The sequence below is a fragment of the Pimephales promelas genome, chromosome 14 (genome assembly GCF_988280905.1).
Source record: "Pimephales promelas chromosome 14, fPimPro1.hap1.1, whole genome shotgun sequence".
Taxonomy (NCBI): Eukaryota; Metazoa; Chordata; class Actinopteri; order Cypriniformes; family Leuciscidae; genus Pimephales; species Pimephales promelas.
The window spans coordinates 17132591-17153887 of NC_142782.1; positions in this window are offsets into that span (position 1 = coordinate 17132591).

Consider the following 21297-nt stretch of genomic DNA (forward strand, 5'->3'; position numbering starts at 1 on the left):
GTCGGGAGAAGAGATAGCTTTTGTTTAGGTGTGATCGGGTGGATATGGGCAGCCCGCTGTGTGAGATTGGAGGCCTTATTGGTGAAACAGGCTAGTGATATGAATAAACTTTGATTAAACAACACGAGGTCATCCCTCCCCCCTCCCACAAACACATTTGGCAATCCCGTGGCCGTGTTATTGTCATTTATCCGTTTGTAAACAAAGGTTCTAGGGGGTTTGCTGATTTGATTGTGCATGCTGGATTTGGGAATGGGTTTTGTCTGATGCAACTGTGTTACATATTGATGTCAGATTGTTGCATGAAGATCTAAACAGCCTGAGGGCCAAGCCCAGATGGCACTGAAATCACAGATCATCAGTCCAGTGAGGCTCTCACTTGACTACACACGCACACACACGCACACACACACACTTCAGTTTCTTTTCTTTTTTAAATATTAGGCTTGCTTTATTCACATGGGTTGTGATTCGCATGCAGCGAGAACAGCAGAATGGATTGTGCCTTAGTCAACGTTAATGTATATTATGTAATATGCATATTACATAATATGCATATAATACCTTATGTATATTATACACTTTATGTCATTAATTTATATATTGTGTAGTGACAAATAAGTTTCTGATATGCTACATATACATACTGTATGTATGTATGTACTATATAAGAACTATTATTCTTAGTTCATAACTAACATTAACAAATGAAACGTTGGTATGTGTGAATATATATATATATATATATATATATATATATATATATATATATATATATATATATATATATATATATATATATATATTAGACACACACACTAGTTCATATAACATGAACTAAGAATATTCGACAGCACTTATTAATCTAAATGTTAATCTCAACGTTTACTAAAAAGTTGTTCATTCAATAGTTGTAGCTATCTGTTAACATTAATGCTTTATGAACTGACAAACATCAACATTTTATTCACTAACATCAACAGAGATTAATCAACGCTGTAAATATATTGTTCATTGTTAGATGTTAGTGAATTAATTATCTATTGTTAAAAAATGAGAGCTTATTGTGAAGTATTACCAAATGTAATGACCCTTGTAGACGTTCATGAAGGTCTACATTTTTGCCTAGCCTGCTTAAGAAATTGAGGAAGTGTATTCAAGTCATTTATGCTTGTGAATATTGAAATTGAGAATTAGGCTATCATACATTTGAATTGTTTTGTTTTAGATGTATTATATTTCTACCTAATAATATGAAAGTTTAATTAACCAGTGTAGCCCACCAATATGCGCTGGGTTGCTCTGAATTATCAAAGTGAATTGCAATTGAAAGTAAACGCAGACATGAATGGGGTTGATGGGTGTTAATCCCTCAGTGACCGCCAGATGGCAGCCGCGCCATTTGTGACTAACGCCTCGGATATCGTCGAAACAAAGAACATTCATCGGATACTGTTGCTAAAACACGCACCATTTTGTAAAACCTTTCATTTATACAAAGTAAAGCTTAAAAAAAATTCAAATATAACGTCTGCAAGATTGTACATGTTAAGCTATAAACACCAATGGGAGGAACTGTGTTGGCGAATTGTACTTTTGGGAAATATCAAACTTAACGTTATGCACTAGGCCACTGAATGCTTCACATGATCTAAAAGATTATTTAAAAGACCCTGTTGCTCAAATAGCCAAGTATAACAATTAACTCTATAAGTATTCTCCTGAACTGTTAAACTGAAATTCACAACTCTTTCTATGCTCTTGTTTTGTCTTGAAGCCTTTTGGAAATGAGTTTACCATCATCAGCCTATTAACTAACCAGCATGGCATTCTCATAATCTCATCATGTTATAATTCAGTCAATCAATTTACACAACACATTTCAGGCTGAATGCACTGTTTGTACATTTATTGCACAAGTAAGGCATTCCCACTGTACCACATGCAATTGTATCAATGTAACAACTCACTGATTTTTACCATTAGCATGCATGCATAAATTAATTTTCACTGTCTGTCCACAGTCCACAGACATTAAGTTCTCACACAACCTCAGCATTATAGAAGCATTAGAAGATGAGGGAAAAAATCCCCACACAGGCGAGAGCAAACAAAACAAGGCAGCAGCATGTCAATTAAATTAAAGGGCGAAGCTAAATGAACAAAACGTCAAACGCACATATTAAAGCTAAATGAAATAGCCCCGAGGAGCCTGCGAGACGTGAAGATTAGAGCTCGGGAGGATCTGCAGAGATGTAAATAATGAAACCCAGCTCAACCTGAACACACTGGGATTGCAGCATGAACACGGGACGTTCTGCATCCAAACCCCCCAAAAACAGGGTCTTCAGTTCCAAACATGTTGTTCAACTAGAAATGAGTTAAGCTGGCTGACTAAATTGAGTTAGTGAAAAGCATGACCGGCACACCAGGACTGTACTGTGCTTTAAAAAACCTGAGGATGTGAGTCGTTTATGCAGCTTTCTGCAGTAGATAAGCTTATTATACGATAGGGCTTATGGAAGATTAATAACATCAACATAAAATATGTGGCATTTTAAAGATCTTGTAAGAATATTAGGTGTTTCAGCTCATAAGGACTGACTTAACCAAGTATGAATTGTGTTTTATGTTCTGTTTGGTTGTTGTAGCAGAGAATATTCTATTTAAAGTTAACTTACCGTTCACAATTTATACGTAATGCGACGTAGCCCATTTAAGAGTGAAATAGGATCTCAGAGAAAAAGATGTAGGGTGGGACTTGATTTTATCCCAGTGGTTCTCAATGTAATATTTTAAGTACTGCATAAGGTGATATGAACCTGTGTTGTAATGAAAATAAATAAACAAAGTATACAAAGTAAGTTTAATGTTGTACATTGGCAATTACATGTAAAAGTATGCATAATAAAGGTAACATGGGTTAAGGTTAGATATAGGGGTAGTTTCAGGGTTTGTACCAATATTGCTAAACCAATATATCCCTGTACCAATTTTATAACTAAATGTAAAGCATTCAAAGATTTGCTGGGGCATCTCTGGAAGTTTGCTACGGTTGAGAACCACTGTTTTATACATCAGTAATTTATTTGAACAGGCGAGCCAGACCTGAATACAAATTTGTTGAAATAAGGCCTAAATAGTGTTTTTTATTAGCCTATTATCCAAAAGCCTGCATGTCTTAAGTGATGTCATTGGGAAAAAGAAAGTAATTTAGTAAATAAGTATTTTTGTCTCTTTTTAGGAAAAATATCTAAACATTCTGAATTGCATCAGAATGCATCAAAATTAACTAACTTTACACTTAAAACAAGAAAAACAGCAATTTCCCCCTTTAAATTAAGTTTATTCTTTTGACCACCATTGGCAGATTATGTTGTTGTTTAATTTTGATCATTGTTTCAGAAAACAAGACTACATATCTCAAGAAATTTTACTTGGATGTATCTTGATTTAAGAATGTTTAGATGTTTGCAAAAAAAAAAAAAGTATGTAAATTTTTAAATAAAGGTAAACTATTTACTTTAAGTAGTATTTCACAATAACACGAGGACTGTGCAAGTTAATTCGGTCAATTTTTAAGCCAAGAAATATTATGTTGCCTAATATGTATGATATGTCATTCCAAACATGTAGGACTTTCTTCTTTGGAATACAAATAATGACATATTTTAAGAAATATAATCATGTTTTTTTTTTTTTTTTGGAAAGTCAAAGTGTTGTTTCGGACCCACAGGTTTGGAATGACATGAGGGTAAGTAAATGATAACATAATTGTCTTTTTTTGGTAAACTTTCCCTTTAAGATCAATTTATGTGAGTGTTCACCTTAGCCTATAGCCGAGATGTTGATATATTTGATCTCAGACGTCGGTAAAGTCCACCACCAGCACGATCAATCAGACATGCATCATCTGTAGCCAATGGCTCCCTCCGAGTGAGAGCGATCTGGCCTAAGTATGTATGCTTGACGCCTGCTTTGCTGTTTTCTGTCAGCGTTAATATGAGAAATGAGCTCTGAGCTGTGCCACTGATGTGCCCGCGGAAACTGAATCGACGGTCACGCAGTTTTCGTCACTACACCGGTACCAGATAGAGTCTTCGTCGTTTCTTCTGAGACAAGGCACTGATGTGACTGGTTTCAGTCATGCTGCCTCGTCCCTCAAGCAACAGGTGACAGAAGTTACAAGCAAATGTGTCTCCGGCCACAGCGGCCCTCCTTTGAGGACCTGACCCAGGGCAGGCTGTCTGGCGACGTGCCCGATGGAAAAGTGAGCTGTCTCGGCTCCCGACATGCAGTGAGCAGAGGATGTCAAGTCACGTCTTCATCAAAGAAGAGTTTAATCCACATTCGAGGAAGTAAAACAGTTGTTGTCATGGTTGAAGCGATCTGATCTCAGAACAGACCTTCAGAGCGGAGTCATATTCTCAAGGGAAGCAACTGTATTGTTTAACGTGAAAGCATTGTTTAACATTTAAGTAGCCTTCTAAAACTGAATGAAAAAATGTATCTTCTCAAAATCGTTAATATGGTTGTTAATCCCATGATTGTTTTAGTTTAATGGTGTGGTTTTAGTTAAAGGTACAATATGTAGGAATTTTGTAATAAAATATTTCCTGCAGTTCTGTACTTATATCCCAAAAGTCTCCAAAGATTTTGTATTTCAGAGAAATTTCAATTTTAAAAAAGGCCTTTTTACCGAGGCCCCGTTTACCGAGGATGCATCGAGAGGTGACTTGTGCGGACTTGAGACAGCCAAGTATCCCAGAATGCATCTCGCACCAACCAGCAAGCGTCAATAGCAGAGGAGAAAACCGCGTGTCATGAAATGTAATTTTAAGAGTATTTCAGGCGAGAATGTAGTTGTTTAAAGCTTAAATCTGTGGTTTATTGATGGTTTAAGATTTTTGTTTTTAAATGAAAAGAGGCAGTGGTGTTTTATAACAAATTTCGTTTCATTGTTGACGAACAGAGAGTTGTAGCACATTTCGTTGTATTGTTGGCAAAAATGTACATAAAGTGATAACCGAAGTAGCCAGAGCTTTTACAGAGTGACGTGATCAAGAACGCCACAGTTAAGAATGCTACTAAGAACTTTTTTTTTTTCGTACAACAGCAGCACTTATCGTGTTTGTTTATTAGCGGATGCGGATGAACAGTCGTAGACCGTAAACTTATATGCCGACTTCTGGACAATAGCGGAAGTTCGTGACTACGCTTGTGCACGTAGCCTATTGAGAAACGGCCAAAGTGGCCGTCACGGAAAAAAATGTTGCCTGTCAATGACGCAATATCCGCGTTACCCTCGGTTTCTGTTCATACTACCATAGACCGGACGTAACCATGGCGACAGGCGTGGACAACTGCGTAGCGCGTAACGTTTAGCGGCACACAGTTCTTGGGACAAACAAGGAGTACTAAAATGAGGATCAATATCAGCGTGGCGTTTTGGAGATGCCGAGAGCTCCACGTTTGCGACTAACTTGGACTTGAGCTTCACGAGTCACGACTTGACAGCTTTATTAGACAGGTAAGCAAATTAAACAAATCAATGCTATATAACGTTAGCTCAACATGATGAAATGTTAGAATATGGTCAGTATCTATTCTAATGTTGATCTAGCTCACTGCTAGTTTCGTATAGCAAACGAACTAACGCATAAGTTAGTATAACATAATAACTTTTACTAACAACACCCATTTAACAAACTTATACGAGTGTGGATTAGAACCCTGAACCTCTGACTAATACGAATAATAATTTATATAAAAAAATCGTACTGACGCCAAACGTTTGAACATTGTTCTTATGATAATGGGACAGCTGTTTTACCAGCATATCTGTTATGAGCAGCACATACTGTCATAAAAAAAGAGATTATCATCCTTACATTTATATTATGTTGCCGTTATTTATAGTTACCATTTATTTATCTCTGGGTGTCATTAAAGCTATGCTAACATCACAAAATAACGTCGCCTTATTCCTAACAGTTATATTTTATGTAACAAACCTATGAGCAATGTAATGTTTTCTTGATGTGTTCCAGACAGCTGCTATTCTGAAACTTAGTTGGAATCCCATCCTGCAACTTATGTGTGTCATCAAATCCTGCCAGGTGAGAGTTCCTTTTCCCCATCTCTCCTTTTTTTAGATGGCCTAGTTCTTTTTCCTCCATCCATTTCTCTCTTCTTCTCCCCTGGTTGCCTGGAGTATGCCCTGCAGGTATTTAACACAGCCCTGACTTTTCTGCTGCGCAATGCTGTTTTACAGGGCACAGGCATTAAACAGGGCTGGTCCTGGCTTCCCTGCCCTGCTTGTCAGCCCAGCAGGCTAACAAAGGTGAACTTGCTCTGGATTAAAGAGGCTCTTGTAGAAAAAGTGCTGTGTGATAGCGGCACCGCAACACTTTGTCCAGTTTCCCGCTGACCATTGATACTCTCGACACTTCGTCTTATGGCTGCTACTAAACCACGCTAACATATACACTCTTGAAAATGTATCTTCATTTGGCATCTGCATCCATGAATGACCTTTAGCAACCATGGAACCATATCAACAAAAGGTTCTTTTATAGTGGAAAAGGTTTCTTTAGATTTATAATGTTCTTAACAATAAAGGTGTGGTCACATTTACCTTTCAGCGAAATTTTGCGAGCCACTCCAATAGGAATTCATGTTTTTGGGTGTTTCTCTCCCCAAAAAAGTCAATTGCCTCACAGTTGGTCACATGAATTTGCCGCTTTTACCAACAGATAGCAGCTTGTTTGAAAATGACAACTGCATGAGCTGTGCTTAAAGGTTAGTTCACCCAAAAATGAAAGTCATAATTTATCCATCCTCATGTCGTTCCAAACCCGTAAGACTTTTGTTCATCTTCGCCAAACAAATGAAGATACTCTCCCTCTATTGAAACACAACTACCACTTTGACACTTTAAAAAGTCCAGAAAGAGATAGAAAAACGAATCCAACGGTAGTTGAAATTTTCTGAAGAGACACGATCGCTCAGATTGAATTTAGGCTTTCATTCACAGATAAAAATGCAACAACACAAACATCAGTTGTGGTAAACGGAAGCACAATCGTGTTTGCTTTACGTGCAAGAACCAATGAGGTTCATTCTCATGTGTTACGCTGCACTTTTGAGCATCCAAAAGAACCACTGAGGTTCGTTCTTGTGTTTTACACAACACGTTTGAGCTTCTGAAAGAACCAACGTTCTCATGCATCATGGCTGGTTCGGTTTAGTTTCTGCTTGTCATGTTCGCTGATCAATGTTTATATGTTAATGGGGCAGTCGGTGTGTTCACTACTCATTACTCCTAATGTGTGTGTACTTACTTGCATGGGATACTTAAAAAAAAACAACAAAGTTTAAGTTTTATAAGCTCAAATGGTCGCCTTGTTCTCTTCTGTGATGCGCGTTTGTGACTCTCCTGTTCAAACTCGTTTATCAAAACGAACTAATCTTTTTCCGAGTCAATACGTTCATTTCGCTCGTTGAATGAACCAAATGACACGAAAAAAGATTTATTCATTTTGATAAACGAGTTCGAACAGGAGAGTCACGAACGCGCATCACAGAAGAGAACAAGGCGACCATTTGAGCTTATAAAACTTAAACTTTGTTATTTTTTTTTTAATGAGCGATCGTTACGCTAGATAAGACCCTTATCATTGTCTGGAATCGTTTAAAGCCCTTTAAACAGTTTGCAGTTTGCACTGAAACTGTCTTTTGGACCTTGAACTGTTTGGTTCACTGAGAAGTCCATTACAGTATATGGAGAAAAATCCTGGAATGTTTTCATCAAAAACCTTAATTTATTTTCGACTGAAGAAAGAATAACATGGACATCTTGGATGTAAATTATCAGCAAAAGTTCTTTTAAAAGTGAACTACTTGACTGAAAGATTCTTTGGTGAACCAAAAATGGTTCTTCAATGGCAGGGTCCACTCATTTGCAGCGTTTTATACCAAAATCCTGGGTGGGATCACACAGAGGATTCTTTTCCACGTCATGATGGACACTTCAATCGCAAATGTCCATACGCGTAAACGTGGCTAAGCGCATTGCAGATTACATGTCATTTCAGGAGACACTGCACTAAGATTAATACACTATGCTTGTCAACCTGTTTAGCAGGGAGGCCATTTAAATCGAATATTGTCATGGATATAGAAAAATACCATTCCACAGAAGCCCAATGAGGTAATTTGATTAGGCTTCTAAAATGGGAAATCTAACATGAACTAGCTCACAACTCATACAAATCTGATTTAAAAAGACATTAATAGAGAGGCCTAATGGGAAAAATGCCAATTAAGCATTGATTGCCCTGAAATGAATGTGCTCAGTGTTATAGAAGAGATGTTTGTGCGTGTATGTTCCCAAAGCAACCAACCTCAGTGTGTGACCTCAGCCCTATATGACACAGAAGCCTCCACAGGCGTCTCTCTCTCTCTCTCTCTCTCTCTCTCTCTCTCTCTCTCTCTCTCTCTCTCTCTCTCTCTCTCTCTCTCTCTCTCTCTCTCTCTCTCTCTCTCTCTCTCTCTCACAGCTATGGCCGTTCGCCCATGGAGGGGATGACAACGCTATATATTAATTGAGGGTTTTCAGAAATAATAATAATAACAATAAAAAATACCTCTCCACCATATCTCTCCCACTCCATCCGGCCCCCTGCTGTCAGATTACATTAAGAGGTGCATGCAGAGAAAGAACGAATGAGAGAGAGGGGGGTGGGGTGGGGGGGGCATTCGAAGAGACGAGACGCCATCTCATCTCTCCTGAAGGCAGCAACAATTTCGCTCCATTGTAACAAGGTGCAGCCTAAACTGATAAATTGCAGATTAAATGACGGCCACACTTCACTTGCTCCCTCCCATCACACGTACACACACACGATGCCCTCCTTAATTTCACACGTTTCTCCTATTCGCTACCTTCTTGGCCTGTCAATTCTGCCTAATAGCAAGAGGCACTAAAACACCGGGGCCTGACAGTCTCAGATCAAGAATGATGAACATCTCTTAGCAGTGAGAGACGCATCTCCTCAGTCTTGACTTCACCGGATGGCTGAAACTTCTTATGCAGGAATCTGCCGTGATTGTCCTGGAGAAGAGCGCCAGCTGACAGTGCAGATTATGCCCATGTCGAAGCTTCTGGGTTACAAATAATGGTAGAGAACGTCCGACAAATCGTTTTTCGTGATATGGTGGTGGCAAATAATGTATCATCACATAATGTATTATTTTTATGAAGCAGAAGGCATTATTTAGGCAGCGCAGTCTCATTCCAAGACGTCATATAACTGACGTCTTGGGACGTCTTTTGACCATACGTCAATATACGCCTTTTTAGGGCCCCCTTAAACTTCGGTAGATGACGTTATCGGATCCTTACCCTACCCCAGACCTAAACCTAACCCTAAACCTACCCCGTCACCTAACTGACGTTAAAGGTAAAGCGTCAGTTGTATGACGGCCCGGGATCGTCATCTACCGACGTTTAAGGGGGCCCTAAAAAGGCAGATATTGATGTATGGTCAAAAGTTATATGACTTCTTGGGATGAGACTGTGTTAATTTAGGAAAAGAGTTAATGAACATTTTAATGCCAAGGGCCCAAACAATAATTATATATACTAATGTTTTCAGCTTTTAGTTTTATATTTTTGTATTATTCATTTTGATATGCGCTATTGTCATTTTTATGTTTTTTAATTATATTTCATTTGAATTCATTTTTGTTTTAGTTTTAGGCTAAACTATAGTTCTTCAACTTAAAGATAAACTAACATTTTGATTTTAATTTATTTCAATTAACGACAATGATTTGTAATAGTTTTGTTAACAACAATAACACTGAAACACATGCACACTTATATTTTATATATTGTTATATTATATTCGTCTTTTCACATTAAGTTAACCTCAGTCCCTAATTTTAATTCTAATAAACACAATCATCCTTGATGATGACAAACAAACCAGGGCATCTATTTTCTGTGTTCATTTTCACCTGGAAAATGTCATTTTTACAATTGCTCATCAACAATAAATCACATGTTCATTGTTTGGAGTTAGAATGAAGTTCAGCAAAGGAATTTGCGCCATTTATCATTTAGAATGTTTGTTTTTCAAAGGTGAAGTGTATAATTTTTCGATGTTAAAATACTTTCTCCTTCCCCAGAGTTATATGCAGTCATAGTATAAACCAAACATTGTTTGTAGATATTTGATCATTGTGTCTCCTAAAAATTGTTCTGTTTGTTTCAGCTTTTGGACCAGCAGCACGACAACAGTGGCTCAACCAATGGTGTTTGTTTCGGGCGGGGCTATCTGTTTGACTGACCAATGACAAATGGGTAAGTGTTCAGGAATCCTATTCGAAACCAGTTTTTCATGCTAGTTGTGTGTATATTGGGTGTTCATCCAATGCTTAAATAGCTTGACACTTTATTCTAGGCTATGGCTTTTTGAAGAGACCAGTTCATTACACAACCGTTCCTTCAGCATTTGCTGTTCTTGTCAAAGGTGTTCCCAAATAAGCCTATGTGTGAACTCCCACATAGGCTCAAAATATTCCTCCATTTTGCAAAAATCGTAGCTAAACTAATGGAAGAAAGACACAATTCTCATTTCCACAAGTCTGTTCCAGCCCCCGCCCAATAACTAGAAAAAAGCCCAGGAAGACATGAAACAGGGTCATTAAAAACCAAAACAGTGAGTAGATGCTTGTCTTCCACGGGTAGATTTGTATTGTATAGTCTAATTTTACTGCCTAAATTAGAGAAATAAGCATTCCCATGTAAATTTATTCATGGTGAAGGAGAGGGAGTCTTAGGGGGGTGCACTAAGATCTGCCAGATAATGCATAATTTCAGAGCTGAGACCCTCATTTCTGCATCAAGCCCCTGCCGTAGCGCCTGGTCATTAAATGCTAAAATAATGGCAACCTCGCAGCTTCCTCAGCCTAATTGCCTCCTTCTCTAGCACTGCATTCTCAAGACAATAATGATGTAGTGTGCCTGTAGCACCAGCCTTTCTATTAATAAGATTGTATTTCTAAGTGTGCTGGATGACGCCAACATCTTCGGAGTTCAATGCGCAGTGCGTGTGTGTGCATGTGTGCGAACAAGAAGTGACTGCCGTTTTAATGTTTACTGCACATATTCTGCTCCGTGTTTATATATACTGTATACATATGGTCTAAGATTTCATCGCCGATCGGCTTGATGCAGGAGGGCAATCAAAGAAGAAAAATTCTCATTAATAAAGCACTACGTTCGCTTGTTTGCACTGGTTGGCTTGCGGTGGTGGATCAAGACTAGCGTGTGGCATTTTAATGAAATTCACCCCCACTTTTTTAATTGGTGGGGTTTAAGGAGAGCGGCGTGTGCATTTCAAAGCGAGATCAATACGTTTGAGTTATTTTCGTGGATGAGCAGTTTTTCTCTTTCCTCGTAATGAAGCTTTCTCGTAGCCTTTTAGCTTACAAGCTAATGCGATAAGCAATGTACAGTCCACATACCAAGCAAACATACCTTTCACCATCACATTAGAGCATTGAAATCCCTTCCTGGCTCTCTGTTGATGTTGGTTTGGTTGATTGTTGATTAGCTCAAGACTGAAATTCTACATCTAAGTCAGTTCCTCGTTTTGTGCTTTTGAACGTGTGCACGAGCATGTATAAACATTCTGCTTGTGACGGCCATAATGGCTCAGGAGTTAACGCTCAAAGCTCTTCGCCTCACACTCCGGCTCAGAGGAGTCTTTCCACAGGGCACTTAAGGCTTTATCTGGCCGTTGAGGGGAACCTCAAGTGGTTTTGACGGCATTGACTACCTTAAGCACCCTCTCAGCGCTCACTCTCTCTGAAACATTTAGCCTCTGCTCATCTTCTCGCATCCTTAAAAGCTGAAATTAATGACAGGAGCTCAGCCGCTCATTTATAATTGCTTCATTATACGGCCGTGTTCTCCTGACAATAATGGTGTTTGTGGTGTATTTCTAATTATGTGGCATTTTTTTTGCGCTCGTTATCAAGGACTTCAGGTTTCCTCTAATTGCACAGAAAATAATGACTGCCTCTGCCTTAGCCTCGTCTGCTGCTCGCTAGACGTGTCTCTCTTGGATTGCATCACAAACAGTTTCTCCGTGTCGCTAGAGTCTTGTCAGGATGGCCACAAATGCCCAAACATCACTCCTGGTTGGCTTCAGCTGTCCTCTTTGGCCCTCATGGGTTCATGGCAGTGACTTTCCAGAAATTTGTAATTTAGATTTATTGTTTGTAAATCTTCTCATAACATGCGAAAAGGAGAAATCAAGCCAACAGATCTCATTTCTTCTGTCTGGGCTATCTATCTAGGCTATCTATCTATCTATGGGTACGTGTAAACGAAAATGAAATGCTTAAAACAGAAAAGTGTTTCCTTTGAGTTTTCCGGATACAGACGACACCATTGGCAGAACGATCCCCATTCACAAGGATCCGCGAAAACGACTAAAAACTCTGTATTTTGCTGTCAGGCCATTAGATGGCGATGATGCACTATGGGTTGAACACGTAATACGCATGTGGATGATGTCATCGTCTTCAGAGATTTGCGTTTTTGTTGTTTGCACGGAGACCATTTTCAAAAACTTGCACTTTGAAACAGATTTTCAAAAGTTTGCATTTTCAGGCACCCAAAACACTGTTGTCATGTAAATGATAGGCCAAAACTCATAAAAAGTTTTATGTTTATAGTTGAAAACGGTGTAGTGTAAACAGCCCCTTTATGTCTGTCTGTCAGCTATGTTTCCATACAAAAAATGTTATGCGCACTTTGGTATATTGAATAATATCTGTTTATCTGTCTCTATGTCTGTCTGTTTGTCCAAGTAAAAATTTGAATACAATTACAGAGTAGTAATATACTAAGGAAGACCTGAACCGCAACGTAAAAAAACAAACAAAAATCTAGCGTTTCGAGATTAAAGTCGAAGCGTTTCAGGATTAAAGTTGAAACGTTTCAGGATTAAAGTCGAAACGTTTCGAGATTAAAGTCGAATTGTTTCAGGATTAAAGTCGATCGAAACATTTCGAGATTAAAGTCGAAACGTTTCAAGATTAAAGTCGGAACGTTTCGAGATTAAAGTCGATCGAAACGTTTCAAGATTAAAGTCGGAACGTTTCGAGATTAAAGTCGATCGAAACGTTTCAAGATTAAAGTCGGAACGTTTCGAGATTAAAGTCGATCGAAACGTTTCGAGATTAAAGTCGAAACGTTTCGAGATTAAAGTCGAAACGTTTCGAGATAATACAGTCTTCCATAGAAGTTTGTGCATTCATAACGGTGTATGTCCACTGGCTCAGAGCGCGCGTGTGTGTATAAAGTCGAACTGCCATGGATCAACACAAAATAGTAACTTTTTACTTTTATCTGGGCTTTCAACAAAACTCTACACCGATGCTAATCTACCAACAAAAATTACCATTGACGAGCACATAGGCTCCACCGGAGTAGCTATCACATTCTGGTCCAAACTTTATGTTGCAGTGTTTTTTGAGTACAAAAGAACAGTAACCGTTCTGTCTCCTTCACCGTAAATATGTTCTAGATACTTTTTAAGTGCATCATTCTGTATCCAATCATTTGGCCGGATCCCATGATTTCCTCAGATTTAATTCTCAGAGAGATTCTCTGACATGATTGTAAAGCGCTTTGAGTGTAGGCCTAGTAGACATACTGTATGAAATCGTTATATAAATGCCTCATTCATTCATTTATTCATTCATAAAGCTGGATATCTCCATCCAGTCTGAAAAGTATTTTCCAGGTTGGTTTTCCTATAGGCTAAAGTCTTTTCCGGCACAGTATATTTTATAACGTCCTATAATGGTAGCCTAATGCTGGTAGATTGGCACCTGTTGATTATTCTTTTGTTGAAACAAAACACAACACACACACACGTGGCAATCTGAAACAATGGCAAGCATATCTTATACTCGTACTGTATTCTGTATACTGTAATAAGACTGTATTCTTGTACTCTCGAAATGTTTTGACTTTAATCTAGAAATGCTAGATTTTTTTTTTTACTGATTTTTTTTTTTTTTCCATTGCGGTTCAAGGCTTCCGTTATACAATGCATATTTATTAGGGCTGTGCAAAAAATAATTGCGATTAATCGCATCCAAAATAAAAGTCTGTGTTTACATAATATATTTGTGTGTGCTGTATATAATTATTTTGTATATATAAATACACACACATGCATGTATATATTTCAGAAAATGTGTTATTCATATATAAAATATTTATATTTATATTAGGTATTTATATATATACAAAATAATTATATACAGCACACACAAATATATTATATAAACACAGACTTTTATTTTGGATGCGATTAATCGCAATTAATTTTTGCACAGCCCTAATATTTCTGTTTAATCTGTGAAACCTTCACACCATTTTAGAATATATATATATTTTTTTTTCTGAGCCATCAAAGTATGTATAAGCATGCTCTGATGAAAGTGACACGCTGCATGCGACACTTAAGCGCAAACACTGCTCTGCCCAGCAGGGCAAGAAAATTTCAAACTAAATGAAAACAAACAAACACAAAAATCATAATTATATCCAATAAGGCCCCTGAGGAGATAATCTCGCCACCCGACGTGTACGAGCGTTGACATTTGATGATGCATTCTGCTTAATAATCTGTTGCAGTGATGATGATAGCATCACCAATAAAGTCTTCTTTAGATAGAAGCTTAATTCAACTGCAGGAGATTAAAAACCTGCGCTTAACGCCCACTGCGCTCAGCTGTTCCTTCTCTCTGTGTTACATCGACGGATATGGATAATGCCATTATAATAATTAAAGTGTGTCATGAGCTGAACAAGCCTTGCTGTTTGGAGTGGTGTGTAATGGTGACCACCACTGATACTTCCATTTGGGAAAGAAATCCATTTACATCTGAAACAAATAATAAAACACCAGGAGCATTAGAGTCAGTTTTATTCCACTGTTTAAAGCAAGACAAAAGCAAGTCTAACTATTTCTCTATTTTTTCTTACTTCCTCCCTCCCTCCCTCCCTCTCTCTCTCTCTCTCTCTCTCTCTCTCTCTCTCTCTCTCTCTCTCTCTCTCTCTCTCTCTCTCTCTCTCTCTCTCTCTCTCTCTCTCTCTCTCCTCTTTTTTTGGATTCTGCTGTTGCAGCATCTACCTCCACCACAGTAGGAGCCCTCAGAGGCGGACTTAATTAGTTGCTAAGAGAAAGCCGGCTCTAGCGTGGAGCCGCTAGTTCTGTACAGATCCAAGTTCTACTGTGAACTTTGCTAATTATCAGGTAGTCTGTAATTTTCCCCTCTCCCATGTGGCCTCTGACAAAGAGCTGCAAGAATAGAGGGAACAATTAGATGAAAATGATGCATAGATGTTGAGAGGGGGGTGAAAAGCAAATGGACATTTTTCATTTTCCACTCTAAACGTGCTCGGCTGCCTGGCGAGCGCTCATTGTTTTAAAGTCATGAATTGTATCTGAAAGAAGACATTGTAATACATTGAATTTTCGACTCAAATGTACATGTGATGGCTGAATGGCGATAATGAAACTTATTTTAGCATTTACCATTTGAGAAGATGATCTGATTATGGTATCATTCATTTTTTTTTTTTTTTTTTTTTTTTTTGTAAAAGTAAAGTAAAGTAAGCCTGCATACCCTTGTGAAAAAGTAGACTTTAGCATGAAAACATTAACATTACTGTACTGGACGTGTTTGGTGTATTATAAACAATATGAAAATGAGTGACGTTAGACAGTAGATCTAGTACATAAAATTAAAGTTGCATCCTAAAGCACCTACTTTTTTTTATCCTGGAACAGTCTTTTGTATTAATTTCATGTCTTATGTTGTAGTTTACCTTGCTATCTCATTAGTTTACAATTATTTCAGCATATCTGAAAACTTGTAATTTATCACAATAAAAATAGCAGAGGTCTCTCCATAAAACGCTCTGCCGATGTTGATCCGTGTTTTCGTCCTAAGTCGATCCGATTCACATTTGGCCTGACGAGCTTCAGCAGATACATTTTTGTTTTGTTTTTTTATATTTCTGTGTGTGTTTTGCTGGAGACAGGTCGTTTTTTTTTGGTGTTAACGACTCCACGTCGTTCGCTGCAGTGTCATCACATAGACTGTATTTATGGATTTCGCAAAGAAATTCCGAGACTTCACATAGAAATAGGAATACTGGCCATCAGGGGTAATAGCAAAACCCGACAAGTGGATCATTATAATGCGTGATTACAACCCCTTCACACACAGGAAATAAAAAAAAGATTCATTTTAAAAGAAAAGTTACATATAGCACCTTTAAGTACATCTTAATATGTAATTTCATAATTCTATTGTCTTTGAAATATGGTTAAAGTTTGTACAGACAAACGTTTATGGTAAACAAAAATATACTTATGTAATTTTTATTGAAACTGTAAGCCTGTATTTAAATTTATTTGTAATTACCAGTGATGGAAATGGCCAAGATTCACTGGAGGGAAGCTAGTTGGGAACTTGAGGGAACCTAGGACATAGTTTCATTTTAAACCATAGATGCAGAAAATCCCACTATATTTATGTATACAAATAAATTGGAATAAAAGTATGCTTAAGTGTGTTACAAAAGCCTACTCTTACTTCAGAGTAAGTACACTTAAGTTGCCTTTTATATATATTTTCTGCAAGGACAGTTTCTTTTGTACTTTTACACTACAAGTGTAACAAAAGGTCATTTCAAGTGTAGCATATTATAGCAGTAACATTAGCTCATCATGGTGCTAGCAATTTAACTTTACTGTTAGTCACTTTAGAAGGAAAACTGTCTGAGAAATGTAAAAGCTGTAGAGTATGCACAAGTAAATGTTTGTGAATCGTTTTGTGCATGTTCATTTTTATGATCCATTATGGAAGGGCTGGGACATGATAAGATCAGGATTCAGACATTTGCCAGGACATTTATGAGGACATTGCCATCTGCATTAACCCATTAATATATTCAAATGCCAAGAGTGCCAGGATAAAATTTCTGGTCTGTCTTTTATATAGACACCCGGTGTCACTTCATGCCAGTTTAGTAATGGTCTTTGCTTCTTGAGTGGCCTTTAAAGTTCAGTGTGTCAACATCACAAGCCATTTTTAAAGTCTTTAACATTATCATGGAAAATGATGTGATCGTTAAACACCCAAGGGGATCCTGATAATCGTAGGGCACCCTATCAGATGAAGGAAGCATGCGCGAGAGTCAAAGTAGACCTACAGTAAGTGAAACACAAACAATAATGTAATTATACATCAGTTACTTCAGGTTTCCAAACCTAAATTGGCTGAGTGTTGTTCCAACAGCTTATACAGTCCAACCACACTGAGACCTTTCTCTGTTTGTATCATTCTGATGGTCTGTGTTTGTGCCGTTCAATAAAGTATGTGAGCAGTGCCAACTGGAAGCCAAATTGTACAATTTTGTGTGGAGCAAGTTTTTGATATTCATTTTGGTTGGAGAATTTCCAGTTGTGTCTAACATTGTGTACTGTCCTAGTCTTCGTACTTCCAGACAATTTCAGTTCGCTTCTGTACTCAGTCTGAGATAGCGATCTCAGTTTTCCTCCGTCCTGAAAACAGCTGGCCAATCAACGAACAGGGCGGACTGAGAGTCGTGACGTACTGTAGATGCTAAGCGCCAAGTTTAAGATTGTATTTTAAGTTAGGGAAATCGAAAACGACTGCGGATATGGAGATATGGGATGCAATTCGCTCTGTTGTGGAGAATAATCCCGGCATTTGCAAACTGAAGCCCGAACAAGAAGAGTGTTTGTTAAACATTTGGAATGGAGGTGATGTTTAAGTTGGAGAGAGAGGAGATTGCGTTATGTGATTGGCTTATGGGTAACCAATGATTTTATACTTCAGACAAGCATTTTTTAACATTTAACCAGTGTTGTAGTACTCGAGACTCGGACTCGGTCTCGAGACCATATTTTAATGGTCTTGGTCTTATCATGGACTCGTGTGCATTTGGACTCGGAATTGACTCGTACTCGAACATTTTTTTTTAGGACTCGGACTTATTCCCGAGTCCACTCGAGTTCAATTCAAAATATTTTTCATGATTATTAATGTATGTTAATAAAATATTTCTTTAAATTGATTGACACGCCCAGTGATTGGTGATTTTCTAGTGCACAACTGCGCATGACAAATTGTAATAAAATTACTTTTAACACCACCTACTATGTGGCCTTTTTACCCTAAACTGATCATATTTTTAAAACTCCAAGTAAATTCAGTAAAAATAAAGGATTTCTCTAAGTAAATAAAAGTAAATTAGGTAATCAACCCTCACTGGTCTCGGTCTCGACTTGGACTCGACCGTCTCTGGTCTCGGACTCGACTCTCTATGGACTCGGTCTTGACTCGGACTCGACTCTCTCTGGTCTCGGTTTCGACTCTGACTCGAGTGAGGTGGTCTCGACTACAACACTGCATTTAACATTGCAGCGGTATGAAGCAGTAGTTGCGATTGCTAAAGAGACAGATACTGTATAACACGCGAGTCCCACGGATATAAAGGATATAAAGGACATTTAATTCTACCGAACTACCCGCAAGTGCTGGATTACTCACACAGGTCAGTTTATTAGACAAATTAAACTTGTGAGGTAACGGATGTGTGTTGAAAGTAATAATGTTATACTACGTGTTAATTCATTTGCTATACGAAACTATCGGTAAGCTAGATCAACATACTTTATATAACATTGATTTATTTTTATGTACATTTGCTCACCTGTCTAATAAAGCTGTCAAGTCGTGACTCGTGAAGCTCAAGTCCAAGTTAGTTGCGGACGTGGAGCTCTCGGCATCTCAAAAATGCTACGCTGATATTGATCCTCCTTTTAGTTCTCCTTATTTGTCCCAAAGTCTGCTTGCCACGGTCTATGTTTGAAAGAAACAAGAACTGCGTGCCGCTACGTTACACACTACACAGTTGTCCACGTCTGTCGCCATGGTTACGTCCAGGCTATGGCAGTATGAACGGAAAGCCAGGAGAGCGCAGATATTGCGTCATTGACAGGCGACATTTTTTTCCAGGACGGCCACGTATTTAAAATTGGAATTTCTCTGAAATTAAAAATCTTTGGAGAGTTTTTGGATATTGTAAGTACACAACTGCAGGAAATCACACTGTGCAAGTGATTTTTGGATATTTTGTTACAAAATTCCTACATATTTTACCTTTAAACAGTAGTTTCTTGTAAAACACGATCCAGTAATCTTTTTTTACAACTGCGAAAAAGCTTTTATTTTTGTTTTTTTACAGTGTGTTGTTTAAAAGCAATGTCGCTCTCAAATACACACTCCGTCACAATGCCATCATCATCATCATCACACAAGTTCCCTCCAGAAGTCTAAAAACCAAACAAGTTACGGTCTTGCGAAACATTCATTGCCATTCGCTGGTAACCGTCTGAAGTTTTAAGATGCAAGTTTGTTTTTCTCCCCACCCCTCCACCCCCATCTCTCCCGTCCACCCTGTCGCTTCAGAGTCTCCGTGTCAGTGATACCAGGGGAAAAACTTTTAACATGCACGCCAGAGAGCTCGCAGAAAAGAATCCACTTCTACCACACTGCCTTAATTGTCCCTCAGAGACCAGTAGAATTGGAATCTAAGTGGGAAAGCAGCCTAACTCTCCATCGCTCTGTCTCTCTTTCTTCACTCCGTCTCTCTAGGGTGGGTGGTGCTCAAGATGGAGGAAGGAGTGGCAGTTTGTTTTGGGCCCTGCGACGTGGCTGTCTTTATATTGTTGCGGGAGCTCGGTCTTTTCCTGTTCTTCTGCGCTCTCTCGCTCTCTTCCTCTCAGCTCCAGACTGTTGGGCTTTATTAACCCTCCTAAGCACGGGGGACCTGAGGGAGGTCAGACATCGGTCGTTAAAAATCTATTGTGACTCGTCGGGAAAATGAATAAATGAGCACATTATTCCCCCCTTCGTGTTCCGCGCTGTTTGTCTAATCAAGTGCGAGCGGCGGGCGAAGTCAAGCGGGGCTGACGCGCACATTTTATTTAAGTTTTTTGGTCTGTCAGAGGAGCTTAGAGGTGTAATGAAGAAAGGAGCGGTGATTTGAAATATAATCCCATTACCCTGATGAAATTACAAAGACGGTGAGAGTTCACAAATCACACGCTGTGTTTTCTATCAGCAGTGATGCCCCTGTTGAGGTGGTGGCACCCAATGGAAGCCGGCACAGCCAATGAGAAGTGACAGCACTGTAACAGCACTGAGACCGCAGAGCAGGGGAGGAAAGCGGGCGTCTGGATCCCTCTGTACATCACGCTGGTGCTGCGTTTTTCATTTAGCTCACACCAACCACTGACATGGTGGTCCGTGTTTATTAAATATTTTCACTTTAACATCATATTACGATGCACACATATATATATATATATACTGTATATACGTATATCATAATGATTAATAGAGCCTCTGAGATGATTTCGATTAAATATTTTTGCTATTTTTTTTTTACTACTAAGAAGTGTACTTAACTAATGTGTGCATAAAATGTACTCAAACAAACTGGTGTAAACACACATCAAGTCCATTTTTCCAAAGGACTGTGGGACAGCCATAGTTTTAAAACAAAAACTAGAATCCTTTTCTCACAATAAATCATGAAATGATTTAGGCTATTTCTGTTTTTGTTTAGATTATTACAATGTTTCATATTTTTATGATGGATTTTAAAAATTTAAGATACATTTAAAAGAGTTTAAAAGTGGCAATAAAAAGTGAGTTAGGCCTGGTAAAAAAAAGGAAACCATTTAAGTGATTTATTGTGAGTTAAGTGAGTTATTATGTCGTCAACTTTTTTGTTGTATCATGTAACAGCCCATTCTCACTCCCAAGGCGTCACCTAACTCACGCCTTGGGAAGCATTTGACCATGCTTCAATATCTGACGCTTTAGGCGCCCTTTAGCGTCAGTTAGATGACGCCCTAGGATCGCGTGTACCCTACCCCCACCCCACCCCATACCTAAACCTAACCGCGTCCTCTAACTGCTGCTTTCCTTTAGCGTCAGTTAGATGACGCCGTAGGATCGCGTCATGTAAGTGACGCTAAAGGGCGCCTAAAACGTCAAATATTGAAGCATGGCCAAAGGTGACGCCTTGGGGTGAGAATGTTTTGCATATAAAGGATATGATATAACAAAAAAGTTGACGACATAATAATACAATAA